The sequence below is a fragment of the Artemia franciscana genome, chromosome 12 (assembly GCF_032884065.1).
Source record: "Artemia franciscana chromosome 12, ASM3288406v1, whole genome shotgun sequence".
NCBI lineage: Eukaryota > Metazoa > Arthropoda > Branchiopoda > Anostraca > Artemiidae > Artemia > Artemia franciscana.
In genome coordinates, this window is record NC_088874.1 from 17,408,066 (window position 1) to 17,425,405 (window position 17,340).

General features: G+C 36.6%; 1 long non-coding RNA gene across 1 annotated transcript; it reads right to left on the reverse strand.

Annotated features, from left to right (window-relative positions):
• Nucleotides 1-1,996: 1,996 nt before the first annotated feature.
• LOC136033774 (uncharacterized) lies at nucleotides 1,997-12,142 on the reverse strand. The gene is made up of 2 exons (XR_010619013.1): nucleotides 12,011-12,142; nucleotides 1,997-2,357 (listed from the first exon to the last, which is right to left on the reverse strand). It is a non-coding gene; the product is annotated as an uncharacterized LOC136033774 (long non-coding RNA).
• Nucleotides 12,143-17,340: the final 5,198 nt, after the last annotated feature.

Here is a 17,340-nt window from a genome sequence, read left to right on the forward strand (position 1 = left end):
CACAAAGACAGGATCTGCATTGAAAGCATATTCAAAAATAATGCTTCTGATCATATTCAGGATCATGCTTGATCCTGAAAACAAAATATGTAAACAAGCCCTTATGTCTCATTAAATGAAGTTAAAACCGAACCGAAATTACAATAAATAGCCGAGTCAAACTCAAAACGAGCAAAAATTAACACGAGTAAGGCTGATAACCCCTATGGCTTTTCAAGACCAGAACCCAGTTTGCGCTTTACTGAAAACAAAATACGCTTGAAATATTTTCACCTTTCTTACTTTCAGAAATGAAAATTTATCAAAACCTTAACGAAGAAATGTCAGTCCAATCCATGGTCATTTCCTTGTATGCTTTTTTCCGCTCTCTACTTTTCTTTGAAAAGCTTTTTAATTAATTCTAAAATACATCTAAAACCCCGCCTTATATCCACTCAGTGAAGGAAACTTATAATAATATAGACCGGTTTTATTCAACCCGGATGCATCATGGCTGCAGGAGCAAAAAAGGAGAGGGCTGTTGCAGTATTGATGCCCTTAGAGGGTGCAGTCTTGGACACGCTGCTTGTATCCACAACCCTATTACTACTAATAACCCCACTTGTAAATGAAATGTCAAATTAAAAGCGGAAACGTACAAATCAGTTTGATTGCTAATAAAAATAGTGATTCATTCATCGTATAGCTTACTCGTACACTGTGAATCGTTACAGTTAATTTTTTATAGCTAATTTTTGCAACGTTCTCGGCATATCTACTGTGTTCTCACATGGAATCTTAGTTCTTTAATCAGTTTTTGTCGTCCATGTCTGGATTTCTATTTTAAAAAAAGAGAATGTTAAAAAATCTAGTGTGCCTTTTTGAAAATGTTGCCATTTTATCGTAAATAAGGTCTCCCATCCTGATTTATGGCCTCTAATAGAACACTAAAATAATCTGGCAAAATTGAGACAACCAGTGCGATCAGAAGCTCGTTTTTATCCATTCTAGACTATCTTGCGCTAATAATACCACTTTTGAAGATTTGTAACGTTATACAACGTTTTGAAGACCTTTTTGTGATTTAGCATTTGCCTCCCTATTGTAGGATGTTCATCATAGTTCAGGTCTTGTTTACGGCTTTAGTTTACGAACTCCTATATATCAGAACAATCTTTTTAACGTGACGTTTTACGACGTTCTTGGGACCTGAGGATATAACTGTAGGATCAGTGCGGTTAGCAACATATTTTACCCACTTCAAAACTTTTTGCGCTATTAAAACCCTGCTTGAATTTTTCTGGGAATTCACAGTGTAAAACGACGGTCTAGTGATCGAGTTTTCCGGCAATAATTGTAAAATTGCTCAGCACGGTCGAAAGTGTATAGTTGCCAATTTTCATGCTTTCTTTAAAAACTGAACAATTCTGATTCTTAGTTGTCCCAATAGGAATAGCCAGGACTTACTATTGGGCCTATAATAAAAAACAATAATCATTATCTACTTTTGAACGCTTTAGGTGGGAATATCTTAATTCTTAAAACAGCAACAAAGGGATCTATAATTTTTTGGGGGAGGGAGAATATTATGAGTTTTCCTTCCAAAAAGCCTAGAAAAAATTTCTTTGACCACACTGCCTTTCAATTCCCAAATTTAAACATATGAAAAAATAGAGACAAAATAGGGTATACTCACCAAATTAGGTGAGTAACATTTAATGAAAAACCTTTTAGTGAAAGCTACTGATTGTATCTGTATGCAATCTTTTTAAACTATATGCAATACTCGCTAACCTTCAGGCATAATAAAAAGAAGAAAAGTATACCCCTCCCTGTTATTCGAAACTAATTAACCCTGATGTAAAAGTATACACGGTTAGGGTAATAGCAACACCCCATTGGTTTTGGATGAAGGTTTGACTGCTTTTTATGGATGCTGATCAACTATATAGGTGGAGAATTTTACTTTTTCTGTCTTATAACTTGAGTTCTCTTAAAACAATGAGAAATAAAAATATTTATTGGTTTTCAGACTTTGTATTTAACATTACTTTTTTAGTTTCAGAAAGATCATGTTATTTTGTTTCAGCAGGCTCTTGGTCCGTCTTCAATGCTTTTTGGTCGGTAGAAGCTTTGACGCCAACCCGTGGTATATTGCCCATAGTATTTGAATTTGTTAGATATGAGCTAGGAGCCATCTGGGCGTTTTCTGGTAAAGGCTGTAGAGACTGATTGTTTATGGGATATTGCCCAGCCATTGTGTAAGTGTTGGCAGGTATCATATACTGTTGGCCAGATATGTACGGATTGATTCCGTATAATGCCGTGTTGGGATTTGTATGTTGCATCACCATAGGGCCATTTCCTGTTTGAATAATCTAAAAAAAAGAAAATTGGTAAAAAACAAAATGAGGATTGTGATCTAACAGACCTTAATCAATTGCAAAATGTTCTTTTTTAGCATAGGGCCTACAAATTCATAGGTTAGCTTCTAGGGTATTCTTTTCTATATAATTAACAACTAGTTCCAAGATATGCTCATCTGTGGCATGAACACAAAAAATAAATTTGATATATACTGCAAAGAAAAGAACAGAAACTCAAATTGCTTCTCAAGTCTTGCATAGTAGTTTAACGCTCAACCTTTGTTCGGAAAAATTACAGACGGTCAACTCTCATGCAAAACGTTGACTATTAGCGTTTTCATGACTATTTTCAAAGTAGAAACAGTGATCCTATTTCTAGGGAACCTAGTAGTCAGAGCGCCAGATTCTGTATCTCACTTATTTCAATTAGTACCCATGCCGGAAGGTACAAAGATGTTAAGGGTGGATCCCAGGGTAGTCGACTGTGCTAAAAATAAATATCGTATGGCGTATGTTTGCCGTTGGGGCTTTTCTGATATATAGGCAAAAAACATGATTTTTTTTTTTTTACAGATAAGATTGGTCAAATCCAGCGCACTCTCACCTCAATCAAAAGAAGAGGCTTGGGGCTACACGAATATGATTTTTGTTTAAAAAAAAAAAAATTAAAAAAAAGTATACTTTTTACTGCAGTTTTAAAAAAAATCAGATTTTTGTCAAAAAATTTTTAACAGAGAAGCTACAAACTTGAAATTTTTCCAGATAAAGTAGCTTTTTTAATTCAGAACACATTGAGCTAAGAAAAAAAGTTGAAATATTGTTTCTGAGGGGTCTCCAGCTTTTTTAGAGAGTGTCCCCGATAATAGGAATTTTGTTTAGTAACCTGCTACCTGGCAGGAAGTTTTTTTTTCATCACGTGACAGCAGGTAGAATTAATCATTCCTGAACATGTAGAGAGTCATTGGTCCTGAAGTGATGATGTAATACTGTCAAAGTAAAGGTAAACACCTGTTAATTAGTGTTATTTAAGTAGATAAACAGTTATCTAAGGGAAAATTATCGGTTTGTTAGAACTATGACTCAAAACATCGACTAGGGCAGCACTTTCGAAACTGGGAGGCAAGCCTCTTCAGGGGAGCATAGACTAGTCTATGGTAAAGGACGAGTATCAGCCATGATTGACAAAAACTAAATGAATTGGAACTACATAGTCACGCAACTACAACAATATCTTAACCCTTTCGGGACTGCGGCATTTACTGGCCCTGGATCAACAAAAAATAGGTAGAATTAGCAAGCTGTGGTTTAGTAAATTTGTGCCTAACTAATAGTTTAATAGGTAAAATAGTAACTTGCAATAGGTAGTTTCCATATCTCAAGCTAGAAATAGCAAGATTTTATAGATTCTGGTAGATGTTCCATTCAGGGTTGAAAAAATAGACGCATGACAATTAGACGATTTAGACGATAGACGATACGATCTTTGCGATTAATTAGTTTCTCAGGTACGCTTTTCCAAATTCGCCTTACAAGTTGAAGCAACTGATGTGCTAGAGCCGCATATTTAATTTGATATCTTCGATATGTTGAACATAACAATATAACTGAAGATTTTTGTTTTGCGAACTTGTTCCTGGAAAAGACTTTTTATGTAATTGACACTTTTTTTATAATGAGAAACGCATATTGTAGAATAATTGCGTTTGATGATTTTGTGGTGCAAAATCAATGTCAGGACAAAAAACTGGCTCAAATGAAAGCACTTCCAGCACTAGTAAAATGAAAACACCCGATGTTCTCGCGATGCACTGCATGCTCCACAGAACAGCTCTTATATCAAGGATACTTCGCAGTGAAGAGAACGCACACCAGGTTCACGGCCTCCTAGTCCGATCAGCTACTGGAATATAAAGCGAACAAGGATACAAAGACGACGGCCGGAATAATAGGAGAACAAATGGATGAGAGACAGACTGAAGCTTAGATTCTTCCCTTACCGATTTCCGCTGCCATCAGCAATGGTTTTCTGTAAGTAGTCAAATTATCCACAGAGACATTGAAACATCACGAAGACAATCAGTCGAAGACAACGCGATTACAACTATCGTGAGATGGAGTTTGAGATATTTTCACTATACGTGGCAATCCGTTCTGAAAAGTGAACTTCGAACAAGTGAATATTGTGACGTCAGAAGTCGTGGACGATGAGAAGATTGTTTCTGATATTACTTGCGTAGCCGCAAAAGGAAAAGAGGTGGTTGAGGACTCTCTGTGCAACAGGAAAGAAGATGTTAACAAACGTTGCACTTTGAACTGTCCCTTCATAGAGAAAAACTCAGAAAGTAAAGGGTGTCCCTTGAACCGATCTCCTGAGCTCTGGAGCAGCATCCTTGAACAGAATCATTACTGCTCAGTTGATCTACGACGAAGAAAAGGAAAAACCAGTAGTAATGATCTTTACCAAAGAGATTCTTCTTTTCCCTCCATCCATTTTGAACATCTTCTGCAACAATCAACCAAGACATCCTCTGGATGGAAAATGAACACAGGTAACTAAGCTCTGCTTTTGAACTGCCTAAGAAAAAAGGAGGACTTACAGCTTGGCTGGCGACTTCGAAATCCAAAGAGACACCATCGGCTACAGGACATGTCATTGAGCTAATGTCCAATATAAGATCATAACGGCCTGCCAGGTTTGAAACAGTCGAATCCTTCGCGTAAAGATTATTTCTATCGTTGCTGAATGATTTTCTAGTGGGTATTCCTGATGTTCATATTGTCGCAGATCGGTACGACGTGCTGTTTGGCAAGCTCACGGACACCGGAGAGTTGATCTCCTTGAAATTAGCATACAGACTCCAACGAGAGAATGGAAAAAACCTCCGAATTTTCACTCTTGGTACAATTGAAGAATGGCATGCCTTACTTGCAAGCTCAGCGTCTAAAAGCCGGCTCCTCAAAATTTTGCATCAAACCTGGGAGTAGATGGGTGATCTGTTTCCGAAAGCAATCAACTTTTTCTTTCAGGTGGGTTCAAAGAGAGATTAAAAGTGTCTCTGGTCAAGCATGGCTGCTGTCCAACTTCACCAGAACACTGTGACTACGAGAAATGTTTGTCCTCCAGCCACGAAGAGGCTGACCATCGCCTTATGACACATGCCAAGTACGCTAGCCGTTACGCATCTAGCATCGTTGTACATGCCAACGACACAGACGTGGTAGTAGCCTGTGTTCATTTTTTTGAAGAGCTTCAAGCTGAGGGACTCAGTGAACTTTTTTTGAAGTTCCCAACTTTCATTATCCCAGTACACGAGCTGGCTTATGGAGCATATTATGTTACTGTTCGTACACTGTCTGTTAGGGTGTGACACAATGAACTTTCCTTCGGCGTCGGAAAAGCCTCTCTCTGAAACATTGCGGCGTCTCCAACTTTTTCCTCAAAAATGGTGTCTCTGACGGACCGGATCAAGGATGCAGAAGGGAAGCTTTCAGTCGACCCGTTTAGAGAAGTTTACGACCTACTAAAATCCCCGGTCATTGAAATGTACGGTAAATAAGCCGGATTTAATTCACTGGCTAGTATAAGGGCATGCATTTGGTTCCAGAAATAAGATGTGAGAAGACTGCCACCTTCTGACGACACCTTTGAGCCATGCATACGAAGAGCCATATTCGCTACATGGGTAATCTTGTCGTCATTACAGGCTCAATCGAGCATTCCATATCCACTCCTCCATTAATGGAAGACTCCTCCATTAATGGTAGATGCAGTCGGCTCAAGCTGTAAGAAGTATCAAGGCTGGAAGCTTACTTCAGATAAAAAAGTGAAAAATGCAGGAATGACTGTAGTTGCTCAAAAATGAAAGGATGCTGTAGCTTATGCTCCTGGCACGGAACGACGAGGGCATGCAGGGAGTCTGACCTTGCCCCATCTGAAATCTTGGAAGAAGAAAATGAGGAATATTTTCGAAAATTTTATTTGATACCTTTAACTTTTAATTACAACAGGTACCTAATTAGTTACTTTTACCCAGTTTTACGACCAGGTCAAGTAAGACAACGCCAGTGCGCCGACTGGATCCATCTGTGATGCCAAAAAGGTAATAACAGACCCTTAGTACACCAGAAAATATATTCATCCATTCTAAAAAAAAAACGCTTTTTTTAGTCAACATTTTTTTAAACCTATTTTTATTTTTAAGATAAAGTTAAAGTTTTTAAACAGTTAGGAAGTTTGAAACATTCCTATCCTTTGAAGAAAAAAAAAGCCCTGTCCCTTTTCATGATATGGCTAATGTTCAATTCAGTGACACTACAAAACAAATCACAGACATTTTAAAAATACTAATAGATTATATTTGTTTTAGCTCAAATTGTACGGAGTTGAATGAAAATTTATCTCGTAATATGAAAAAAAGTTTGTTAACTTGACGAAATTTCGAGTTTTTAGTCTTTCTTTGAGATATTTGTCGAATTTTACAGCACTCATTTTGAAACTGCAGTAAATAAAGACAAAAATAGTGTGTTCTTTTCAATTTAAAACTTATATTCTTGGAGATATAGATCTCTTGTTTCGATTGATATAACATTACACCGGATTTCTCAACCCAATAACTCGAAAAAAAATCCTAAATCGTCACATTTAGTTATAGACTAAATTTAACGTTTTTGGCCTATCTCAGAAATGCCCCAATGGCGAACTTGCGCCATTGCGGACTCTATGATCCGTCATCCGCATTTTTTTTTACCTTCCGGCATGGGTGGGTGCACGATACAGAATCTGGCGCTCTGACTATAGGCTAGTCACTCTAATCAGAACCATCAGGACCATTTTGTCACCAGAACTCTCCTTAAATATTTACTGAATATGAAAATTTGAATACAATCGTTTTAGGCAGTGTGGTTCTCCGCTGTGCAAAGTTAATTTGCTATAGCCACGCCCCTAGGATATAGTGTTTTTCACTGAGAACAAGCTCGATTGAATAGGATTTCAGATTTGTATTTGATGAAAGCGGGCCCTAGTAATAACTGGTTTTATTACAAAACGGGGCCCTTGCGAGTAAGTTTCACTCGATGATATTTTAGTATATTAGATTGGCAAAGCGGCATTATCGTCAGAAATTAGTAATGGCAGTGACAAAAGAGCATTTTGACCGGAAGATGGACGAAATGCTACAGTTAATTTCGCAGTTACAGACTGAAAATAAACTACTCAGAGCAGAAAATAAATTGCTCAAGACTGAGCTCGTCCAAGTGAAGACTTCTACTTTACGAACAGAACTATATACAAGAAAAAATAATATCGTTTCACACGGAATTGAAGCATCGCAAGGCTCAGAAAATCTTCGGCAGACTATAGCTTCATTTTTTGAGGCTAAGCTTGAAATATCCAACACTAACCAAATACGTATGAGTGCCATTTATCGTATTTCAAAGAAATCTAGTCGACCAGAACCAGAGAGTGTTCTGAGCCTCCGAAGTGGGACACAGCGAAAAAAGGCTGTAAAGCCTATTTTTGTAAGCCTAGATGGCTTTGACCGGTCGATGATCATGAAGGAGTGTAGAAAACTTAAAAAGACGGGCTTCAGTATATCGAAGGACCTACCAGCAGAGCTTGGTAAAAGAAGAAAGGAACTTTTGTCATTAGGGTATAAGCTAAATACATCTAAAGTGACAGCTGAGAAAGTTGCAGAAACTCGTCTTGTCCAACGAGGCATCAGAATGTGGTTGCATGTTAAAAAGTCTAAAAATTCACAGTGGGCGAAATATCTAGATGAATGCTTTGACCCAGTTAAACTGCCAACTATCCAACCAGAGGAATTAGACTCAGAGTCATAATTGTGTGTGTTCCTTTCATTCATAAGTTTGTCAGTATAAGTTGATTGCCAATTGATTAGATTTCCATGTTGATTTTGCCCCATCCTTGCCAGCGGTCGGATGTTGATTAAGTTCTTGAACATCCCTTAATTTTTCGATTTATTTTATATTTTTTCTCCTTCATATGTAGTTGTCCCCTGGAAACTATTAGGTAAGTTGATTGCCACTTGCTTACATTTTTCTGTCTAGAATGTGTATTTCAGTGCTTTTTTTATCCATGCTATTTCATTTTCTTTGTTTTGTTTTTCTCTTTCAGAGTTCAAAAAAAGTTCCTACGGGTGTGTGTATTTCTCATGGCTTTTGCTTCACTTCAAAATATGGCCTTGTCATCTGGAAACTATTAGGTAAGTAATGAGCTCCTATTCTTCATCCCGGGGGCTAATCACTTCTTTATTACCACAAATTAATACCGGTTAAAACAATTAGAGAATTCTTTTTTTGGATTTGTAGAAAAATTTTGATGAAAAAATAAGTAATGAAGATGATTTGCCGTTATTTAGTGAAAGTAATTTTCCTAGAAGTAAATATGTTGATTTAATAGATTTGACGAAGGGACGCTCTGACTCTCAGTTCTCTGTGCTTCAACTTAACTGTCAAGGATTATGTTCATCGTTTATGGAAATAACTGCAACGTGCCACCAACTGCAATCTGACATAATTGGATTATGTGAGACATTCCTTACAGGACAAACAGATAGCCTCCTAGATATCCCAGGCTATAGATCAGATTTTCTACATAGAAAAGAAGCTCGCAGAGGAGGATTGGCTATTTATGCGAGGAATGAATATGCTGTGCTTATTAAAAACCAACTGACCCTGAATGTTGAAGGCATTTTTGAATCACTTTTCCTTGAGCTATATGGGCCTTCTAAGAAAAAGATATTAATTGGAGAAATATATCGCTCACCATCAGGTTCTGTTTCTGCTTTTATGGATATACTAATTCAGATTTTACAGCTGATAGGAAACCAGAACCAAGATGTAATCATCATGGGTGATTTTAACATTAATCTAGCCTTTCCTCTAAGAAATAGCTCAGTGGATCTTCTCACTATTATGTCTGGGTCTAATATTTACCCTTCAATTACAATTCCAACCAGAGTAACAGAAAGTACACATTCATTGATTGATAACATTTTTTCTACATTATGTCCGGGGAAGGTATCAGTCATCACCAGCGACACATCTGATCATTTTCCTATGCACACTGTCTTCAACACAGCGAGGATGCCAACTCCACTTGTAAGAACTAACCAGGGTCTACAAGTAATTCATCTTAAAGAGGAGAATCTTAAATTGTTAAATGATGAGTTAAAAGAAGTTTCTTGGGACAGTGTCCTAGCAAATGAAGATGTGAACGAAGGTTTTGAAATTTTTCACAATGCGTTTATAGCTGCATATAAAACATGCTGTTTTAAAGAGAAACCAAGAAACCTTGGAAGAAAAAATACACCAATATGTCCATGGGTTACCGAAAGCTTACTCATATGCATAAATAAAAAAAAAATAAGTTATGGGCAAATTACAGAAACCATCCAAACCGAGAAAACCTTGAGAGATATGAGACGTATAAGAAATGCCTTCATTCAGTTCTGAGGAAAGCAAAAAGAATTTATGTGAATAATAAAATATCGGAAAGTGGGAAGGATGGACGAAAAGTCTGAAAGGTCATTAATTCGATTTTTTGACCAAATGATAAGAGAGTAGAATTGTCTTCCAGACTTTTTGTCAAAGGGGAGGCTGTTACGGAACCCACTCAGGTTGCAAAAGAACTCAGTACATTTTTCGCAAGGATAGGAGGAATTACATCTAATTCTGCGAAAAGTCCCCACAAACCCTACAAGCATTACCTTGGCTCAGCATGCACCAAATCAATGGTAATAATTCCTTTGACATCAACTGAAGTTGAACTAATTGTAAAGACCTTGAAAGGCACATCAGCATCTGGATTTGACCGGATACACACGAAAACCCTGAAAGCAGTCCTCCCTTCTATCCTAGAGCCATTAACTTATTTGATAAACCTGTCTCTAAGAAGTGGTGTTTTTCCCTCGATACTAAAAAAAGCAAGAATAATCCCTCTGCATAAAGGTGGCCCTCATGACGATCCATCAAATTTCCGACCCATATCCATATTATCTGTTTTTTCAAAAGTTTTTGGAAAACTCTTACAAAGACTACTTTACCAGTTTCTCGAAAAAAAAGGATTTTTTCATAGTCGTCAGTTCGGCTTCAGACCTGGTCATTCAACAGAAAATGCTCTGGCATCCTTAAGCTTATTCATCAACAGAACACTTGACTCAGGTCTTCTGCCAGCTGCTATATTGTTTGACATCAAGAAAGCATTTGATAGTATGGATCATACAATCTTACTGGGAAAGCTGCAACATATTGGAGTGAGAGGGATAGCCCTTCAATGGTTTGAATCTTACCTTCAAAATAGGTGCATCTACATTGGTGACGACCCAAGAAACGACACTACTGTGAAATTTGGTGTGCCCCAAGGATCAATCCTCGGTCCTCTTTTGTTTTTAGTCCATGTAAATGAGCTAATTCGTATCCTTAATCCTTAATCTGAATCATGACGACCAAAAATACTGTAACCTATGCTTTGATCAAACATCTGAGGACATTACTAACGAAGAAGATGAACTTATAGCATTCGCTGACGACACTACAATGACCTGCTGCGGACTCAATATGCCTTCACTCCAGCGGAAGCTTGAAAACATCATAGAAGAGACCTATCTGTGGATGGATGCCAACAAACTTGTCATCAATGTAGAAAAATCTTGCATTCTACTATTTTCTAGGGTAGGAACCCTTCACCCGGAAATAACAGGAATTATGACGTCTCGTGGAAAGGTTCAACGACCAGTAAATGGATCTGCAAAATATTTAGGAGTAATAGTAGATGAAAACCTTTCTTTCCTTCCTCACATCCATGCTCTAGAATTAAAGCTTTCAAGGAATCTGGGTATCATGAAGAAACTGAAGCAAACATTCCCGCGTAAAACCCTTACCCTTCTCTACAATGCACTCATTAGACCCCACTTACAGTATTGCGCAATGGTATGGCAATCGACATTCAAATCCCATCTGAAAAAACTGGATTCCATCCACAAGAATGCCTTGGAGATCATCAAACACACAGAAGATTATCTCTCGCTGAAATCGCTGTTTGAGCTTTCCTGCTTGGTTTTTGCTTTCAGATTCCTCTCCAGCTTGCTTCCACCGCCTTTTGGGAATCTATTCGGTTTGGTATCCGAGCAGCGTCTTCCAATTACAAGACTATCTGCAGAGATACATATTCGACATACGCCAACAGTGAGGTCAGATTTTTCGCCTGACATCGTCTGTGCTAAAGGCTTACAATATCCTACCGCTTGAACTGAGAGGTAGGAGCTCCCTTGGTTCTTTCAAAAAGAGAATAAAAAATTATCTTGTTTTAAATTAGTTTAATTTGAATAAAGAATCTAATTAGAATAGTGATTTTAGTTATTATCGAGTTTTTTTGTGGGGGTTGGAGTGGTTTGCTCCTGGATGAAGAGGTGGGGACTTGTAAGGATGTTTTTTGGTAGGGGCCATGGTTGTATCGAAAAGCGGAGGGAGAGCCATAGTGCGTATTTATTTTTGAGGTGATATGGGACTCAGCATGCAGTTTTTGCATAGAGATGAGAGATTATGTATCTTATGACTGTTATAATGTTTTTTAATAAACCCGAATGAACTGAACTGATTTGATTGCATGGGAAATCCTTTAAAAAGTTAATTATAAAGTAACTTACGGTTGGTCTAAGTTTTCTTGATAAATCCCTCAGTAAGTCACTGTAAATGCCACCAGGAATGCTAGTCACAAATGAAGCGAATCCAAAGGTTATCAGGAGTGAACTGAGTACGATGCTAGATACATAAAATTCTAAAATAAAAATAAATATGTGTAAAAATATTTAAAAAACTGCCAATTTAATTGTCCAGATTAAGGAAATTTTTTTTCTGTGTTAAAAAAAAAGTTTTGTATTGACAACAGGATCCTGAAGTTTTCGTTTTGATAGTTAAAGGTAATATCTGCATGAAGTTAAATAATAGAACATAATTAATAATAGATTATTATTTACAGATTAATATAAGATTATTATTTACAAATTTAATAATAGATTATTATTAACAGAATTAATAATATTATTTAATTCAATTAAATAATAGAAAAATAGTGGGAAACAGAACTTTAACCATTCAAAATGGCTCTGATAAGGCTGAAAATGCTAGCAAGACAAGCAAAGCAAAATGCTGTATTGCTTAGATTAAAAGATACATTTAAAAAAACTACCTACATTAGTAACCAACATTTACCGCTGCCACCTGCAAAATATAATAAAAGCATGCTTTTTTTAGTAGTTTTTAATCATTCCAAAGTGAAGTATTGATAAAAAATACTAAAGAAAAGAACCAATCTTTTCTAAAGAAATGTAAAGAGCGATATTAACCTTAAAACAAGCTGGTCACTTATGTATGAAGTAAGAAGACAAAAATATACCACCACCAATGAGAGGGGGCAGCCACTTCTATCCCACTTCCATCCTAAATCTTGAATTATTTCCGTTTTAATAGAAACAAAATACAGTTTCAAAAAAAAACTTTAATGAAACGTCTCAACAATTCAATTTTAGTTTAATTCTCAGGAAGAGATAGCTTTGTTAGCATCAGTTTATAGTGACAATCTTCTTAGTTTTACGGTTTTTAAACAACATTTGTTTTCATCAACGTTTTCTTCTTATTTGAACATGTTATGAGAATTCATAGAAAATTAATAGCTAATTATGACTTTCAAAATATAATTTGGTAATGTTTCAACTACTCAAGTAACCAGTTTACTTACTTACTTAGACTTTGGACTACAGCTTAAATAAAAACTAAATCTATCTGGTTTTTACTAAATTCCAAACGAATCTTTGATCTTTAAGGATCTTGAAGGAGTTGCAGTTACATGCTTCTAGCATGTAATGAAACAATTAAAAAAATAAAATCTTTTTTCAACTGAAAATAAGGAGTAGCAATAAAACTTAAAACTAACAGAAATTATTTTGTACATAAAAGGGGACTGCCCCCTCCTCAATATCAACTCTTCACGCTAAAGTTTTTATTTCTTCAAAAAGCTTTTTATTCCGAAAAAAGTTTCTTATTCTTATCATTTTTCAAAAATCAAACTTTAGTGTAAAGAGCGGGGTATTGAGGAGGGGGCAGCCCTTTTTGCATACGGAATAATACAGAGTAATTATAGTTGGTTACCACAAACTATTTGACTAAATAAAAAAAAAAAGTTGTTTCAGCTGGAAGTAAGGAGCAATATTGAAATTTTAGACGAAGTGAAATTATTCCGTGCATAAAAGGGGCTGCCCCCTTCTCGATACCCCGCTCTTTACAGTAAAAGTTTTCTGCTTTAAAAGCTTCTTATTCTAATTAAACGGCCCTTAAGTGTCAGGACTCGTTCTTAAAATAATTGTGAGAAAAGTCAAACTTTAGCGTAAAGAGTGGGGTATTGAAGAGAGGGTAGCACCTTCCATATAAGGAAATAGTTCTTGTTCGGTTTTAGTTTAAATATTGCTAATCAATTTCAGCTGAACAACTTGTTTTCTTCAATTTAATTTTTGGTCGTTTTTCAAATAATGCCAGAAATCCCCTTTCCCCCGTGTAGAATTTATCTTGGAAAATCGCCCCGGAAATTTTCCTTCCCACGAAAATTCTCCCTGTGAAAATTCCCTCAACAAAAGTACTCCCCCCTAAAAAACTTTATTTCCCAAGAACAAATACTAAGTGTGAGTTATCAGCAAATTAAGTTACTTAGTGCTTAGAGCCCTTTCTCCAGGGACTATCGTGGGCATGTCATCCACAAAGGAGTAGTGACAGCATAATGACTTTAACTGAGGCCTTTTCCCTCTGAATCCCAGTCCCAACTCTTTTTATATACTTCTTTAAGATGTAGGTGCATGTTACGTAATAGGGAATGTTTTCTAAGAGATACTGATATCTGTTACGCAATAGGGGATGTTTTCTTTAGGATTTCTTTGGTTGTTACGTAATAGGACTTGTTTACTTTTGGTTTTTAAATAGTAGGGTTTGTTTAGTTTTGTTTGCTACGTAGTGGGACGTGTTAGAGTCCACTAGTCAAGCGGGGAAGTTTTGTTAAGATATTTCTCTTCAAGACGTTTTTAAGACTTTTCTTCAAAATGGTTTTCAAGGCGTTTCAAGACATTTCAAGACGTTTTTAAGACTTTTTTTTTCTTGGAGTCGCTTTTCAAGACGTTTCAAGACATTCTAAGAAGTTGTAAGACATTTCCTTCAAGACATTTTTCATGAAGGAATAGGGACGGTTTTCTAAGCGATGCAGGTGCAAAATACCAACGAGGGCAAGAACAAAACCTTCAAGGGCCCACCAAACCAGGATTTCTCTAGTCGTTGGGCTTAAAACCTTTAGGGCCCAATTGTGGGAAACCTTCAAGACGCCAGGCCTTAGCAAGCAATTCCACCGGACCCCTAGCAACCAATTTAACAAGGGCCCCTAGCAGTTTTTTCAGGGTGCCTTTATAATCTTTTTTTTCACCTTAGGATTCGAATATAAGACCAGAGATTTTCCTCAATGAACAGGCTAGAGCCTTAACCATCTGGACCAGCAAACTATTCACAATATTTGGATTTGGATTATATTTTCTACGTTATAACCTATTGCATGCAAGAAGAATCCCTCCCGCTAACAAGAATGATAAAAAAAATTGAATGTTCCCATATGGAGATAATAATTGACATAAAGGGAGGGGGGGCAATTGATTACTAGAAATCGCTTACATTTGATATGCACCTGCATATTATATTATGCATCAGTGGGTGTTACCGGATAATATTGGGGCTTGTTTCATAACGAATTTCTTAGAAATAGAGTCTTTTACTCTATTGGAACATGAATGTGTTATCAGATATAAAATAAAAGCTAGAGTATTATTATGACTAGAATATTGTACATCTTCATATATGATCAAAAGTCTTTCGTTTCCTCTTCACTACAAAGAACTTAGTACTTATATTTGAGGCAATCTTGAACGAGAACACCTATTTATATAGGCTATAAGATGTTGCATAGCATTGCCCCTAGATATTTCATTGAGTAAATTATTATGTTTTAAAGTTTTATCCGGGAACAAGAAATATAAAGAATGAAGGCTTTAGTACGTACAAATTTTAATAATAAAAAAATTACAAGCATTATTAGACACAGAAAAATGCAATTAAAACACAACAAACGAAAATACAAAACTTTAAAAAAATTATAAAGGATGAAATATAAGTGAATAGAACCATGAAATAAAGAGAGGTCGGAGCCCTAGCATTCAATTCCAGAGAGGAGGCTTGTTATTAGAGATAAATTTGAGCCATAATAAGAGTTACTTCTGAGAGGTCTTAATGAAATGTGTCGTTTCTATTGCTCTATTGGACGTGTCTGCAATAAAGACACATTTTTGTATTGGTTATTTCTGACAGGTTCTAATGAAAATGCTGTATCTCTAAGAGCCAAGACTGTAAATATTCACGTCACCGTGACATTTTGTGCCGGTTCCACCCCCTAGAAACCGGTTTCAGAGGGGAAGAGATAGATTTAATCCATAATAAGAGTTATTTCTGAGAAGCCTTAATGAAAATGCCGCAGTCTATTAGGCGCATCTGCAAGGAAATGAGACAAATTTTTGCATTCGGCTATGTCTTGAGACGGTAAAATGAAAATGCCACGCTTCTTTGAGCCAAAACTTTGCATATTTCACGCCATCGTGACTATATGTGGCTGGCCCACACCCCTCGCGTGTAATCCCAGAGGAAAGGTATGGAAAGGCTTGTTATTAGTGATAAATTTAAACACATTAAGAGCCATTTCTGAGAATTCTTAACGGAAATGCCACGTTTCTTTGAACCAAGACTATAAATATTCATGCCACCGCAACAATATGTGGCTGGCCCTTCCTAGCGAACAATTCCAGAGGGGGATCGTTGTTATTAGAGATAAATATAAACTGTATAAAAAGTTATTTCCAAGAGGCCTTAATGAAAATATCATGTTTCATTGAGCCAAGATTATGCATATTAATGCACCGTGATATTATATGGCTAGCCCACCCTAAAAAGCAATACCAGAGGGCAAGGGTTGCATTAGAGATAAATTTAAACTATATTAAAAATTATTTCTCAAAGGTCTCAATGAAAATGCGTCATTTCTTTGACTGGATTTTATAGTTCATTCCCCCACCACCGACAAATTCTATCAACACCTCTCACCCTAACTTTAAGCTGTAGAACATGTTAGTCCAAGAAATTCACGCCACCATGGCAATATGTGGTTGGCCAATGGCATTCTGGTGATACATTTATCATTCCTAAGAAGTTTTTAGATATTTTCATGTTTTCAAGACTCTATTTCTAAAAAATACGTTATGAATAAGCCCCAATGTTATCTGATAACACACTCTAAGGCATGACTTAACTTACAGGTGCATATAAAATGTAAGCAATTTCTAGAAATCAGTCCCCCCCCCTTTATGTCAATTATTGCATCCATATGGGAACATGCGATCCTTTTTATCATTCTAGTGAGCGGAACAGGGGATTCTCCTTGCATACAATAGGTTACAACATAGAAAATATTACCCGAATCAAAATGTTATGAATACTTTGCTGGTCCAGATGGTTAAGGCTCTGGTCTGGTCATTGGGGAAAATCTCTTATTTTATATTCAAATTCTAATGCGGACAAAAATATTTAGATTATAAATGTTCCCTGAAGAAAACGCCTTGAAAGAAAATGAAATCCTGAAGAAGAAAATCTCTGTAAGTATTTTGTAACAGCCCACGTATTCATTGTTATTTCATAACACCCTACGTGTGCCTTGCCATTACGTAAAATCCCATGTAGGTGTACCCCTCAGTTACAACCGGGAATCCCCCGCTTGACTAGCAGACTCTAACAAGTCCTATTACATAATAACCAAAAGTAAACAAAACCCATTACATAACAAGAATCTTCTGGGTGGAATTGCTCGCTAGGACCCCTGGTGGAATCAGACCCTGGGAGCTCCTGT